Source organism: Heterodontus francisci, chromosome 15 (assembly GCF_036365525.1).
Source record: "Heterodontus francisci isolate sHetFra1 chromosome 15, sHetFra1.hap1, whole genome shotgun sequence".
In the NCBI taxonomy this organism is placed as follows: domain Eukaryota; kingdom Metazoa; phylum Chordata; class Chondrichthyes; order Heterodontiformes; family Heterodontidae; genus Heterodontus; species Heterodontus francisci.
Window position 1 is genome coordinate 34663815 of NC_090385.1, and position 13298 is coordinate 34677112.

Consider the following 13298-nt stretch of genomic DNA (forward strand, 5'->3'; position numbering starts at 1 on the left):
CATACAACATTTCCCCTTCGTTTAATAAAACAATTCCACTCCTGGGTCCTCTCGTCATTGGGGGGCTCTTTAGTTCCCTCGGAGTTGTTGATAATGCTGCAGGCTGCGGAGTGGTGTTATCCGGAGGGAAACACACATACAGTGACAGTGCTGCTGCCTCTCTCTCTCCTCATCCTCATACCCACATACTGCCATCCCCTTCTCATTTATTCCTGTCACCTGGGGTCCCATGGAGCACATGATCCCAAACACACACCCATCGACCTTTCCTGCCTCCCTTCTGGACACGCAAGTAACACGTGCATCAGCAGAACAGCATACACACACTCTCTGTTTTCCCAGGTATATGTTAAGCCATGCGTTATAATACGTCCTGTCCGCCCCCCTCCAAGTCTTTTTTTGCTTGAACGCATACCCCGTCGGTCATGTCATATAAAGCCCCATAGTCCATATACATTTGTCCTGCACCTTTCTTGTTGACCTCTGAAGGATTCAAAGGTGGGTCTTCACTCCCCGACGTCCGCAGTCGTCCCAGGTTTTCAAATAGCAGCACGGAGGCCCATAGCCACTGCAGCCTCCTCATTCCGATTACTTCTGTAATTTAAACAAAGGTTCCTGGTCGTCACCAGGGGTTAGATCTCTCCGCATGGTTCCTTCCCTGTATGGACCGAACCCGTCCTGAATTACAAGCATTAGTACCTATCCACTACATTCGTATCATTTCCAGTTCGTCCAGGTCACGCTCTCGGTCATGTTGCGCCTGGATCTGGGCCCTCTGGGCGTGTGCCCAGTAGGTTACCCATTTAAAGATAGCCCATGTCCCCCCCCAATATCAGTATTATCCCTAGCCCCGCAAACATTCCAGTTTCCTGTTTGTTCATCCAGTCCTGATATCTAATAGCATACTCGTCAGTTTCCATGATGTATACGATTTCAGGATCTGTCATTGCTAGTCTGTATCATATAATTTCAGTTGGGACCAGTGTTTCCACCTGCCCTTCCCTTTCATATCAACGCAAGCGCAACTGGTCATAATTATGTCATATGGCCCGATCCACTTCGGGGCAAACCCTGCCTGCTCTGGAGTAACTCGTACCAATACCCTATCCCCTACCTTTTCCTCACTCTAAGTCACAGATTGTTTGCTGGTCCTTGCTTCCTGTCGTAATTCCTTTAATTGCTGATCTAGTTGCGCTACATAGCGTCTTATCCTATCCCTGTGTGAGCCTATGTCTTCTCCCCCTATAACGCTCTCAGGGAGTTTCATGGCCCTTCCGGTCATAAGCTCGAAAGGGGTCAGTCCAGTTGTTCGGTTTGGGGTGGCTCTAAGTCTCAATAAAATGCAAGGTAGTACGTCAACCCACCCCCTTCCTGTATCAACTATGCCCTTAGCAATAGCATTTTTCAGAGTCCGGTTCATCCTTTCTACCATCCCTGAACTCTGGGGGTGGTATGGGATGTGAAATCGTTGTCGGATCCCCAGCAGTCCACAAGCCTTCTTCATTACACTCCTGGTGAAGTGTGTTCCCTGGTCTGAGTCGATCTGAAGGGGCACTCCCCACTGCGGAATAATGTCAAAGGCTAGGATCCGAACCACAGTGAGGGCACTGCAGTCTTGTGTCGGGAACGCCTCTACCCACCGAGTAAAGTGATTAATTACTACCAAACAGTATTTTTTTCCTCTGCTGTTGGGCAGGGGTCTGGTGAAATCTATCTGAAGGTTCTCCCAGGGCCCTTTCGGGCGTGGCTGATGTGACATTCTAACCCTTATAGGCCTCCCAGGGTTATGCTGTGCGCAAATTATGCATCGCTGACAATGCTTAGCCACATCCCTTCCGACCCCAATCCACCACCAGTCCCTAAGCAGGTGAATTAACATCCCTTCACGCCCCATGTGGTCTGGATCATGATAAAGTTTCAGCAACTCTGTCTGTATACTGGCAGGGGCAACAACCTGTGACCCTTTCCTCCACACCCCATCTGTACCCAATATTGCTCCCTGGTGTTCCCATTGTGCCTTTTCTTCTGTGCTTGCTGTTGCTTGTACCTCCCTAACGTTCATTTCTTCCAGTCCTAGGGCAGACATTCGGATCACCCGTGGGCCTGCCGTTTCGGCAGCCTCATGGGCGGCTTGGTCGGTCAGCATATTTCCACGTTGATTCGCACTCTCTACCTTTCTGTGTGCTTTAATTTTTATTACTGCAGCTTTCGTTGGCTGCCGCGCTGCCTCCCCTAAGTCTCGGACCACATTCTCGTGTTTTATGTGTCCTCCCCCGGAGGTAATATACCCTCGCCTGCTCCATGCAGCCATGTAATCATGCACAACCCCGAAGGCGTATCGGCTGTCAGTGAAAATGTTCACTTGCTTTCCTTCTGCTAACTTCAATGCCTCCGTTAGTGCCACTGTTTCCGTCACCTGGGCTGATAGGGTCCCCTCCAAACCTGCGTTGCGTACTACAGTACCATGCTGGTTCACTACCACCCGTCCCATCCGGAATTGTCCGTCCACATGTCGCCTAGACCCATTCACATATAATGTCACATCGGGGTTGTCAAGGGGGGTTCGTCCGCCACCTCATCTACTGACTCCCTCTCTATTTCTAGTTGCCAGTTGTGGGGTTCCCCTTCAGCCATCATTCCTTCAGCCAGATTAAACACCATATCTCTTATTATCTTTATGGATTTATCTTTAGGTAGTAGCACCGCCTCCCAAGTTGCCCGTTGGGCATCAGACACAGTTTTAAATCTCCCGGTGTTTAACAGCTCCACTATGGTGTTTGCCGTGTGTGGATAATCAGCTGGTTTGACATTGTAATTGATTCACACGCTCTGACTGCCCAAGCAGCACAGTCGAGCGCGGTGACGCAACGATGTAATCCTTTCGTCACTGGGGATCCCTGGGTAGAATTATAGGCTACTGGTCTCATCTCTCTTCCCCTTTCCTGCACTACCACAGGGTTATAAAATTTTCCGTCTACATTATAGTATATGTGGAAGGGCTTAGACAGGTCGGGTAATTTGAGGGCGGGTGCCGCAAGAAGATCAGCCTTAGTTGGAGGTTGCAGAGGTGGAGAGAGGAGCTACACTGAGCAAGGGAGAGCAGCTACAACTAAGCAGAGGTGAAACTTGAAAAAAAAAGATCAGCCTTTAAATTGGCGTAGGCCTCTTCCTGATCTGGTCCCTACTCTACCTTTTCTGCTCCCGGTTTTCCCCCTTTTACCAGTCTCTGAATGGGTTCAACTAGGATTGCAAAGCGTGGAATAAAACTTCTGCAATAATTAAATGTCCCATCACCCGTCTGACCCCTCTTACTGTAATAGGTCGGGGCATACCGGCAATGGCCACCTTATGGTTCGTCAGGGGTACCTTACTCCCTTGACTTATATCACGCCCTAAATATCGTACCTGGGCCTGGCCGACCTGTGCTTTCTTGGGGTTAATTTTAAAGCCTGCCTCTTCTAAGGCTCGTAACGCTACTGTAAGAGCCCCTCTGTGTGTCAGTATCAGGATGTCGTCCACATATTGCAGCATAATGCAATTGTATGGGGTGACATCACATTTCTCTAACGCTTCGTTCATTACTCAGTGGAAAATATTGGGACTGTTGTGGAACCCCTGTGGCAGCCTTGCCCAGGTGTATTGTTTGTCCTTCAGCGTGAAGGCAAACTTCTCCTGGGACCCCGGGTCCAAAGGTATCGACCAGAACCCGTTGGCTATGTCTAGAACTGTAAAAATCCGATGCTCAGGTCTCAGCCCATTGAAAATAGTTGCTGGGCTAGCTACGATCAGGTGTTCTTTGGGGGTGACCTTATTAAGGGCTGTATAATCTATAGTTAACCGATATGACCCGTCGGGTTTCTTAACCGGCCACATAGGGGAGTTGGTGGTCGAGACGGTTGATCTTAAAATGCCTTATTCCACGAGCTCCCTAACAATGCCTTTGACGACCCTCGTCGCCTCAGGCCTGATAGGGTATTGTTTGTGCGGTGTGTGTGTCTGGCCCGGAATAACTACAGGTGGAATATTGACCAGTCTGCAATCTTGCTTGCTTTTAGCCCAAACGCCTGGTATTGCTTGGCATATTAGACCAAATGTTCCATCTTTGGACCAATTTCGGTCCAAATTCGCATGGCTTCCTACCACAGCTATGTTCTTGACTATAGTCTGCCTCCCGATGGCCTTGCCCTTCTGCCCTTTAGTTGTCCGAATCAGTCGCTTATGCCTGGTGTCCACTATCATTCCCAGCTCATTGAATATGTCCATCCCTAGGATTGTTCCTTCAGGGTTCTCGCATACCCAAAACTGAGCTGGGATAATAGTACCTTCTATCTCTAATACCTGGGTCTCACTCCTATATGCGACTATCTTTTCTCCTCCCACTCCTTGTATCTCAATATGACGTCTGGTGATGGGTAAATCTAGATTAGTTATGGACACTGATGCCCCCGTTTCTATTAACATTTCGCATCGCCGGCCCCCTAACGATGCATCTACCCACATACGGGGATCACGTCCAGGTCCGGGGGCCGATGCAACTCATTGCTTCTTAGTCAGTTGTTCAATGATGTCAAGCAATTGTTGGTTATTCAATTTGCTTGCATTTGAGCCCACCTCATCTTTCTTAGCCCCTTGCCTGGGCCCCTTTCCTTCGTTTCCCCCTCCCTTTGCCCAGCAGTCCCTGGCCTCATGTCCCGGTCTGCCACAATTATTACACTTCCTGTAACTGTCACGTCCCGGAGTTCTGCATTCCGAGCGGCGGTGGCCTGTCTTATTGCATTTGAAGCATGTCCCGGACTTCTTCCCTGTTGTCGCTATCTTGCCTACTTCAATATCTAGCTTAGCTACCTTCGTCTTTTGCTGGTTATCTACAGCTGTTGCCCAGTTCTCTAGGTCGTCATAGTTATTGGCAGTCACCAGTCCGGTCTTTATGATTGCTTGGTGGGCTGCGCTGAGACCATCTTTATACATTTGTAGAAAGGCAGGGTTCTGCCTCGTGGCATTCACTATACCACTATGTGCAATGAAAGCCTCAAACTTTCGTTAGCCGTATTCTAGCGCACTCTCTCCCCTTTTCTGTGTAACCACTATTATTAAATTCCAATTGACTGGGACTACACCCAGGACCGCTGTAACATCTGCTTTAAACATCGTGAGGACTTGCTCCTGCTGTTGTGTGGTTGCAGCCAGGTCCGCACACCAAATTCCATCTTGATGGGCTGCTTGCAGCTGTCCCCAATAATTCTCAGGTAATTTAGTCCTAACCAGCGCGGCTATGTCCCAATTGTGGCGATCGTGGCATATGCACATCTCTCTTATTTTCTGCCAGAATACTTTGTTAAACTCTTTAGCCTTTAGGACAGGTAATGTGTCCAATAATTTCAGGGTGTCACAAGGGGACAGGGAGGTGTATGTCATACATAACTGTGCCGGTCTGCCGGGTTGCACCCGGACGCCACCCTGTGCGACCTGGGAGGCAACGGCCGGCGTGTACTCAACCTTTACGGGAGCAGCCTTTGCCGGTTCACCGGGCGTGTATGGAGGGGGCGATTCCCATTGATTGTATTCGCGTGCCTCCTCCTCTAGCAATCCCCAATCTATCTCAATATCTTCACTACTTGGGGTACTTGGTTCATTTTCTAAAGCTGGCAGTACGGTCCATCCAGACATTACAGCAGCTTGTTTCTTATTCTGTATAAAACGGTTTAACCTTTTGGCCAGCTCTACATGAGCCCGGAGTTCCAGAATCCAGGCTTTCTCATCTTTATCCTTTTTCTCATTTTTGCCACCACTCCCTTTGTTTTGCAGGAAGGTCATGGGGATTCCAATTAGATCTGATCATCTTCTTAATAAGTTTCTTGTTTTTAACTGCCAAATAACACGTAAGGGAACCCTCTGGTCCCCACTCGAGCTCTGCTTTCTCATTGGCCATACTTGGGTAGGATCAGCACCGTTTTTTTTGTCTATTCTCAGAGGTCTGCCTGTCAGTCTACTCTCAGAGGTCCGTGACTTGTAGTAGCTAACCCCAGCGCGACTTGTAGTGAACTATTCACTCTCAGAGGTCCGCGACTTGTAGTGAACTATCAGCGCTGCCAACTATCGGGTCACAAGCCCGTCACAACCTTACAACAAACTTATGGGAAACCCGATAACGCGTTCCAACCATTTGGTGACTGGTCAGACCCCTCTACAATTTGGATATCCTAGCCGCTGAACACCACCACCTGGTCCCGGGGAGAACGAATAAACATACTCATCCGGTACTCTGTCAATGGTGGGCGCTCTTCGATATCCTGTTCATTCCAAGTTCGGAATCAGGCTCTGACCAACTCCCCCTTGGCCCCTTAATTCCCTTCGCCCACTTGATCCTGGCCGTCACGTGGGACTAAGTCCTCTTAATTCAGGCTCAGGCTGGGTGATTGGGATAGCGGGGTTACAGAAGGGCCGACCTACACCTGAACCTGCCAACTACGCCAATTGTTGGAGTGAAATTGACTAAAATAAACCACTCAATATTCAGGTCTGTTCTAATCGTCAAAAGGTTTATTTTATACCGGAGGGAAGTAAGACGCTGGGCTTAACATGCGCTTCTCCACTGAACAAAGGAAAATCCACAACAGATATACAGTTACTTAGCCCATCCCGGCTGGACACAATCCAATCATAACGGTTATTGATTACATATATTATATTCATTACCAATAAAATTATTAATTATGCATCATGTGGTTGTGGGGATAGCTCATGGTACGCCCCTGACCATCTTAGCTTGTTTACCAAACCCCCTTATCAACTACCCTTGAGTCTTCACAATGAATCCTTCCACCTCTATCAGGCCTGCATTCCTAGTTGCTTTGTGTAGTCTGCAATTAGACAGAGCAGCTGTCTTATGCACTGATATGGGGGGGCCCTCCTTGGTCAGACAAATTGTTTGTGCTAAGTAGTACCATGCTCAAAGCTGCAAGCCAACTAACTAGTCCCACAATGCCTTGGGTAAATACTCCATTTTGTCACAATATGTGACTACACTTTCATCTCATATATATGTATATATTTATTTAGCTGCATCAGCCATAATTTTCCCCCTACATGGAGGAATTGATTTTCACTGGATTTTCATTCCATCTCCATATAGTTACCATCCAAAATGAGGGCAGTAGCAAGACATAAATTATCCCATAATATAGTTCTAATTGTATGGCAGCATTTTATGCCCTTGGCTATTTCTCCAGCATCCAGCTCCTCTCAACAGCCATCTGATCTAATTTCTTTTTCGACGTAAGCCTTTTCATTACCCGTCCTGGGCTTCAGGCCACCTGCATGCCTAATCTGCTCTCCCACTTCTGACATTGAATCAGATTGCAAAGTCATCCACCTTGTCTGCTTGCCAGTAACTTATGTTTTCTGCCACTGCTTAAGGATGGATAACATGCCTATAGGATGCAACATAATTTCTTTTTATTCATTTGTGGGATGTGGGCGTCGCTGGCTAGGACAGCATTTATTGCCCATCCCGAATTGTCTTTGAGAAGGTAGTGGTGAGCTACCTTCTGGAACCGCTGCAGTCCATATCGGGTAGGAACACCCACAGTGCTGTTAGGAAGGGAGTTCCAGGATTTTCACCCAGCGACAGTGAAGGAAAGGTGATATAGTTCCAAGTCAGGATGGTGTGTGGCTTGGAGGGGAACATACAGGTGGTGGACTTCCCAACCATTTGCTGCCCTTGTCCTTCGAGGTGGTAGAGGTTGCGGGTTTGGAAGTTGCTGTCCAAGGAGCTTTGGTGCATTGCTGTAGTACATCTTGTAGATGGTACACACTGCTTCCACTGTGTGTCAGTGGTGGAGGGAGTGAATGTTTATGGATGGGTTGCTTTGTCCTGGATGGTGTCAAGCTTCTTGAGTGTTGTTGGAGTTGCACCCATCCAGGCAAGTGAAGAGTATTCCATCACACTCCTGATTTGTGACTTGTAGTTGGTGGACAGGCTTTGGGAATTATGAAGATGAGTTACTCGCTGCAGGATTCCTACCTGCTGACCTGCTCTTGTCGCCATGGTATGCCATTGAATGTCAAGGGGAAATGGTTAGATTCTCTCAATTGGAGATGGTTATTGCCTGGTACTTGTGTGGCGCGATTGTTACTTGCCACTTATTAGTCCAAGCCTGGATATTGTCCAGGTCTTGCTGTGTTTCTGCACATACTGCTTCAGTATCTGGGGATTCACGAATGGTGCTGAACATTGTGCAATCATCAGTGAACATCCCCACTTCTGACCTTATGATTGAAGCAGCTTAAGATGGTTGGGCCTAGGTCACTACCCTGAGGAAATCCTGCAGTGATGTCCTGGAACTGAAATGATAGACCTCCAACAACCACAACCATCTTCCTTTGTGCTAGGTATGACACCAACCAGCGGAGAGTTTCCCCCTGATTCCCATCGTCTTCAGTTTTGCTAGGGCTCCTTGATACCATACCCAGTCAAATGCTACTTTGATGTCAAGGGCAGTCACTCACCTCATCTCTTGAGTTCAGCTCTTTTGTCCATGTTTGAACCAAGGCTGTAATGAGGTCAGGAGCTGAGTGGCCCTGGCGGAACTCAAACTGAGAGTCATTGAGCAGGTTATTGCCAAGCAAGTGCAACTTGATAGCACTGTTGATGACACCCTCCATCACTTTATGATGATTGAGAGTAGACTGATGGGGCAGTAATTGGCCGGGTTGGACTTGTCCTGCTTTTTGTGTACAGGACATACCTGGGCAATTTTCCACATTGCCGGGTAGATACCAGTGTTGTAGCTGTACTGGAACAGTTTGGCTAGGGGTGTGGCAAGTTCTGGAGCGCAAGTCTTCAGTACTATTGCCAGAATGTTGTCAGGGTCCATAGCCTTTGCAGTATCCAGTGCCTTCAGTCGTTTCTTGATATCACGCCGAGTGAATCGAATTGGCTGAAGACTGGCATCTGTGATGCTGGGAACTTCAGGAGGAGGCTGAGATGGATCATCAATTTGGCACTTCTGGCTGAAGATTGTTGCAGTGATGTGCTGGGCTCCCCCATCACTGAGGATGGGGGTATTTCTGGAGCCACCTCCTCCAGTTTGTTGTTTAATTGTTCACCACCATTCATGAATGGATATGGCAGGACTGCAGAGCTTAGATCTGATCCGTTGGTTGTGGGATCCATGTCTATCGCATGCTGCTTACGTAGTTTGACACGCAAGTAGTCCTGGCTTGTAGCTTCACCAGGTTGACACCTCATTTTGAAGTATGCCTGGTGCAGGTCCTGGCATACCCTCCTGCACTCTTCATTGAACCAGGGTTGCTCTCCCAGCTTGATGGTGATGGTAGAGTGGGGAATATGCCGGGCCATGAGGTTACAGATTGTGATTGAGTATAATTCTGCTGCTGCTGATGGCCCACAGCGCCTCATGGATGCCCAGTTTTGCACTGCTATATCTGTTTGAAATCTATCCCATTTAGCATGGTGGTAGTGCCACACAACATGATAGAAGGTATCCTCAATATGAAGGCGGGACTTTGTCTCCACAAGGACTGTGTGGTGGTCACTCCTACCAATACTGTCATGAACTGATACATCTGCGGCAGGCAGATTGGTGAGGACGAGGTCAAGTATGTTTTTCCCTCTTTTTGGTTCCCTCACCACCTGCTGCAGACCCAGTCTAGCAGCTATGTCCTTTAGGACTCGGCCAGCTCGGTCAGTAGTGGTGCTACTGAGCCACTCTTGGTGATGGACATTGAAGTCTCCCACTCAGAGTACATTCTGCTCCCTTGCCACCCTCAGTACCTCCTCCAAGTGGTGTTCCACATGGAGGAGTACTGAATCATCAGCTGTGGAGGGGCGGTAGGTGGTAATCAGCAGGAGGTTTCCTTGCCCATGTTTGACCTGATGCCATGAGACCTCATGGGGTCTGGAGTCGGTGTTGAGGTTTCCCAGGGCGACTCCCTCCCGACTGTATACCACTGTATCGTCATCTCTGCTGGGTCTGTCCTGCCGGTGGGACAGGAAATACCCTGGGATTGTGAAGCAGTGTCTGGGACATTGACTGTAAGGTATGATTCCGTTAGTATGACTATGCCAGGCTGTTGCTTGACTAGTCTGTGGGACAGGTCTCCCAACTTTGGCAGAAGCCCCCGGATGTTTATAAGGAGGACTTTGCAGGGTCGACAGGACTGGGTTTGCCATTATCATTTCCAGTGCCTTGGGCGATGCCAGGTGGCCCGTCCAGTTTCATTCATTCTTATTGACTTCGTAGCGGTTAGATATAACTGAGTGGCTTGCTAGGCCATTTCACAGGGCATTTAAGAGTCAACCACATAATATGTGATTATTGACTTGATCTAGCAATGCAAAAATGTACTCATTTAGAGGTTTAAAAATTGTTGTAGTTCAATTTCTTTCTCAAATAATATTTTCTAAAAAATCAAGAAGTAAACTTACAACACTGACAGGTTTGTGCTTCAGTTATCTAGTACACATTTTTCATGTACAAAATTACATGCTGATCTGTGGTGGATACCCTGGCTTCTAGTTCCAGCATAATCAACAGTTAGTGGTAAAAAGACTGTTGGTGGTTAGACTGAGGTGCCAATTTCATTAAAGTTGTCAGAATCGAAATGTTAAAACCGTCTACTTTTATGTAACTATCACAAGAACTCTGTTCTGATTCATGCACTTAATCATCAGATTCACAGTTCACTTTCATTTTGAAACTTTAAGTGCTCTTTATATTATGCACAGTATGACATCAATATGGAATAACTGTTGACTCAAAAATAGAGAAGTGGGTGTAACAAATATAAAATGTTTAAAAAAAATACTATTCCAAAATGCATCAGTGATCTATAATTTTCTATCTGGTAAGTTGCAATCTCCACAAAGAATGGCGATTTTTCCAGTGCCACGACCGAGGTAGGAGGAGTGCACTGCCTTTTCTAGTCCCACTTCTCCACAGGTCACAGCATATATTTAAAAAATGTTTACCCACTTACTGATTCAGTCAATCATATACTCTACTCTTTATCTCAGAATAAAATACACCAACCCCCAGGCTTCTTTAATAAACAACAAAATTATCAGTTTATTATCAAACAAGACTTTCCAGTAACAAAGCAAAGCATTAACACACAGTTTGAAATATGAAAGTTCCCTTTTTTAAATTCCCCCCAGACACACTCACACGCTGAAAAATAAAACAGAAATTCTCACTGCAGAGGTCTGTTACCAAAAAAAAAAATACTTTGGCCAAATACTTGCAAATTCTTGAAGAAAAAAGAGAAGATATGGAAGGAAGTCAGTTGTCTCTTGGTCTGGCATCCGGGTGTACGGAGATGGGTCACTGGGATCTTTTCTGAAGCATTTCTTTTCAGGTGGCATTGAGAATTAATCTGGCAGGCTTTTACAGCTTCTCAGGAGAGATGCAGCACCAGGGATTTTAGCTCTCCCACACTGGATCTTTGCAGGGTTTCTTCAAAGAGGTAGAGAAAGAGGTGAGCTGGGTGATTTCTTTTTCCTTGGCAGGCAAAACACCAACTGTCTTCAAAACAATTCACACCCCAACTGAACTGAAAACAATATCCAAACCCCAAATAGAAACTAAACCTCCTGACCTCCATAAACCTTGACATGTGGCTTCTCTGTAAACATCTTCCCCAGGTCACCAAGGATTCTATTGTTTATTGAGCTGAAAGCACATTATTTCCAGCACAGGTTGTTTTCAAACAATATCTCAAGTGTCCTTTCAGTGAACTTGGTAAAAGAAAATCACATCCATAGAATCTTTCAGTTGTAACACAAGTCCTCAAAAAATAAAATATTTTAAAAATGGAAGCACTTTCATAACACCTTGAAGCGCCATTTTTAAATGCATTTCGTTACAAAGAATAAAGAAAAGATGTAAAATATTAAAACACACTTACACACTCATTCTCATTCACTCTTTACCTGTAGCTAATACAGTTCGGCTTTGTACCCTCTTTGCACTCAGATAACTCAAAGCAGTGTTAGATTCTAGACAAAGCATCCACAATTACATTATTTTTTCCCGCAATGTGGATAATCTTTAAATGATAAGATTGCAATAGTAAACTCCATCAGACTAGTCTGACATTCTAGTTTTTGAATTTTTCCACAAAGGCTGGGGGGTTATGATCAGTATATACCAGTGCCTCTCTGTAGTCATGGTGGACATAGACTTCAAGATGCTTAAGAGCTAGTAAAAAGCCCAGGGTTTCTTTTTCCACTATTGAATATCTTTTTTGGTGTCAATTTAGCTTCTTGGAAAAGTATCCCACTGGCCTTTCTATGCCCGATTCATCATCGTGTAACAGGACTGCACCGAGCCCCAGGTCACTAGCATCAATTGCTACCTTGAAGGGCTTCGTGAAATTTGGAGCAGCCAATACTGGTTCATTAATCAAAATGGCTTTCAGCCTCTCAAAAGATACTTGGCACTTCTCTGACCACACTATCTTGGTTTTCCTTTTTTGTGGCAAATCTGTCAGTGGAGCAGCTATAGTACTAAAATTTGGTACAAACTTGCGATAGAAACCACACATCCCCAAAACCTCATGATTTCCCATTTAATATTAGGGGTAGGGAATTCCACCAATGCTTGTACTTTTGCTGTTCTTGGCAACACTTGTCTTTGCCCTACTTGCCCAAGGTGGGTTACTCTCACTTTTGAAAATTCACTTTTAGCAAGCTTTATCACTAAATCAACAAATTGTAATTTTCTAAACAGAGTTTCTAATTGTTCCAAGTGGTCCTTCCAAGTGTCACTGTATACCAGCACATCATTAAGATAAACTACACAGTTAGGAACACTGGCTACCACTCGGTAAGTCTCTGAAAAGTGGCTGGGGCAGTTTTAGTCCGAATGACGTCACTTGGCATTGGAAAAGACCATCTGGTGTGACAAAGGCCGATATTTCTTTAGCTCGGGGTGTTATAGGAACCTAGCAGTGTCCCTTTAACAAATCTATTTTTGTAAGAAACGTGGCACTGTCCACTCTGTCAATACAGTCTTCCAAGTGAGGAATTGGGTAGGAGTCTGCTTTTGTTACTGCATTAACCTTTCTGTAGTCTATGCAGAATCTAGTTAAACAGTCGGGTTTAGAATAATATGACTGGGGAACTCTAGCTGCTTTGACTGGGTTCAATTAGGTGCTTTTCCAACATGTATTGGGTTTCTGCTTTCAGCTGGGCCTGTTTCTCTGGACGTAAGTGATAAGGATGCTGTTTTATAGGAAAGGATTCCCTTACATCCACATCATGTATGGCTAAGGTT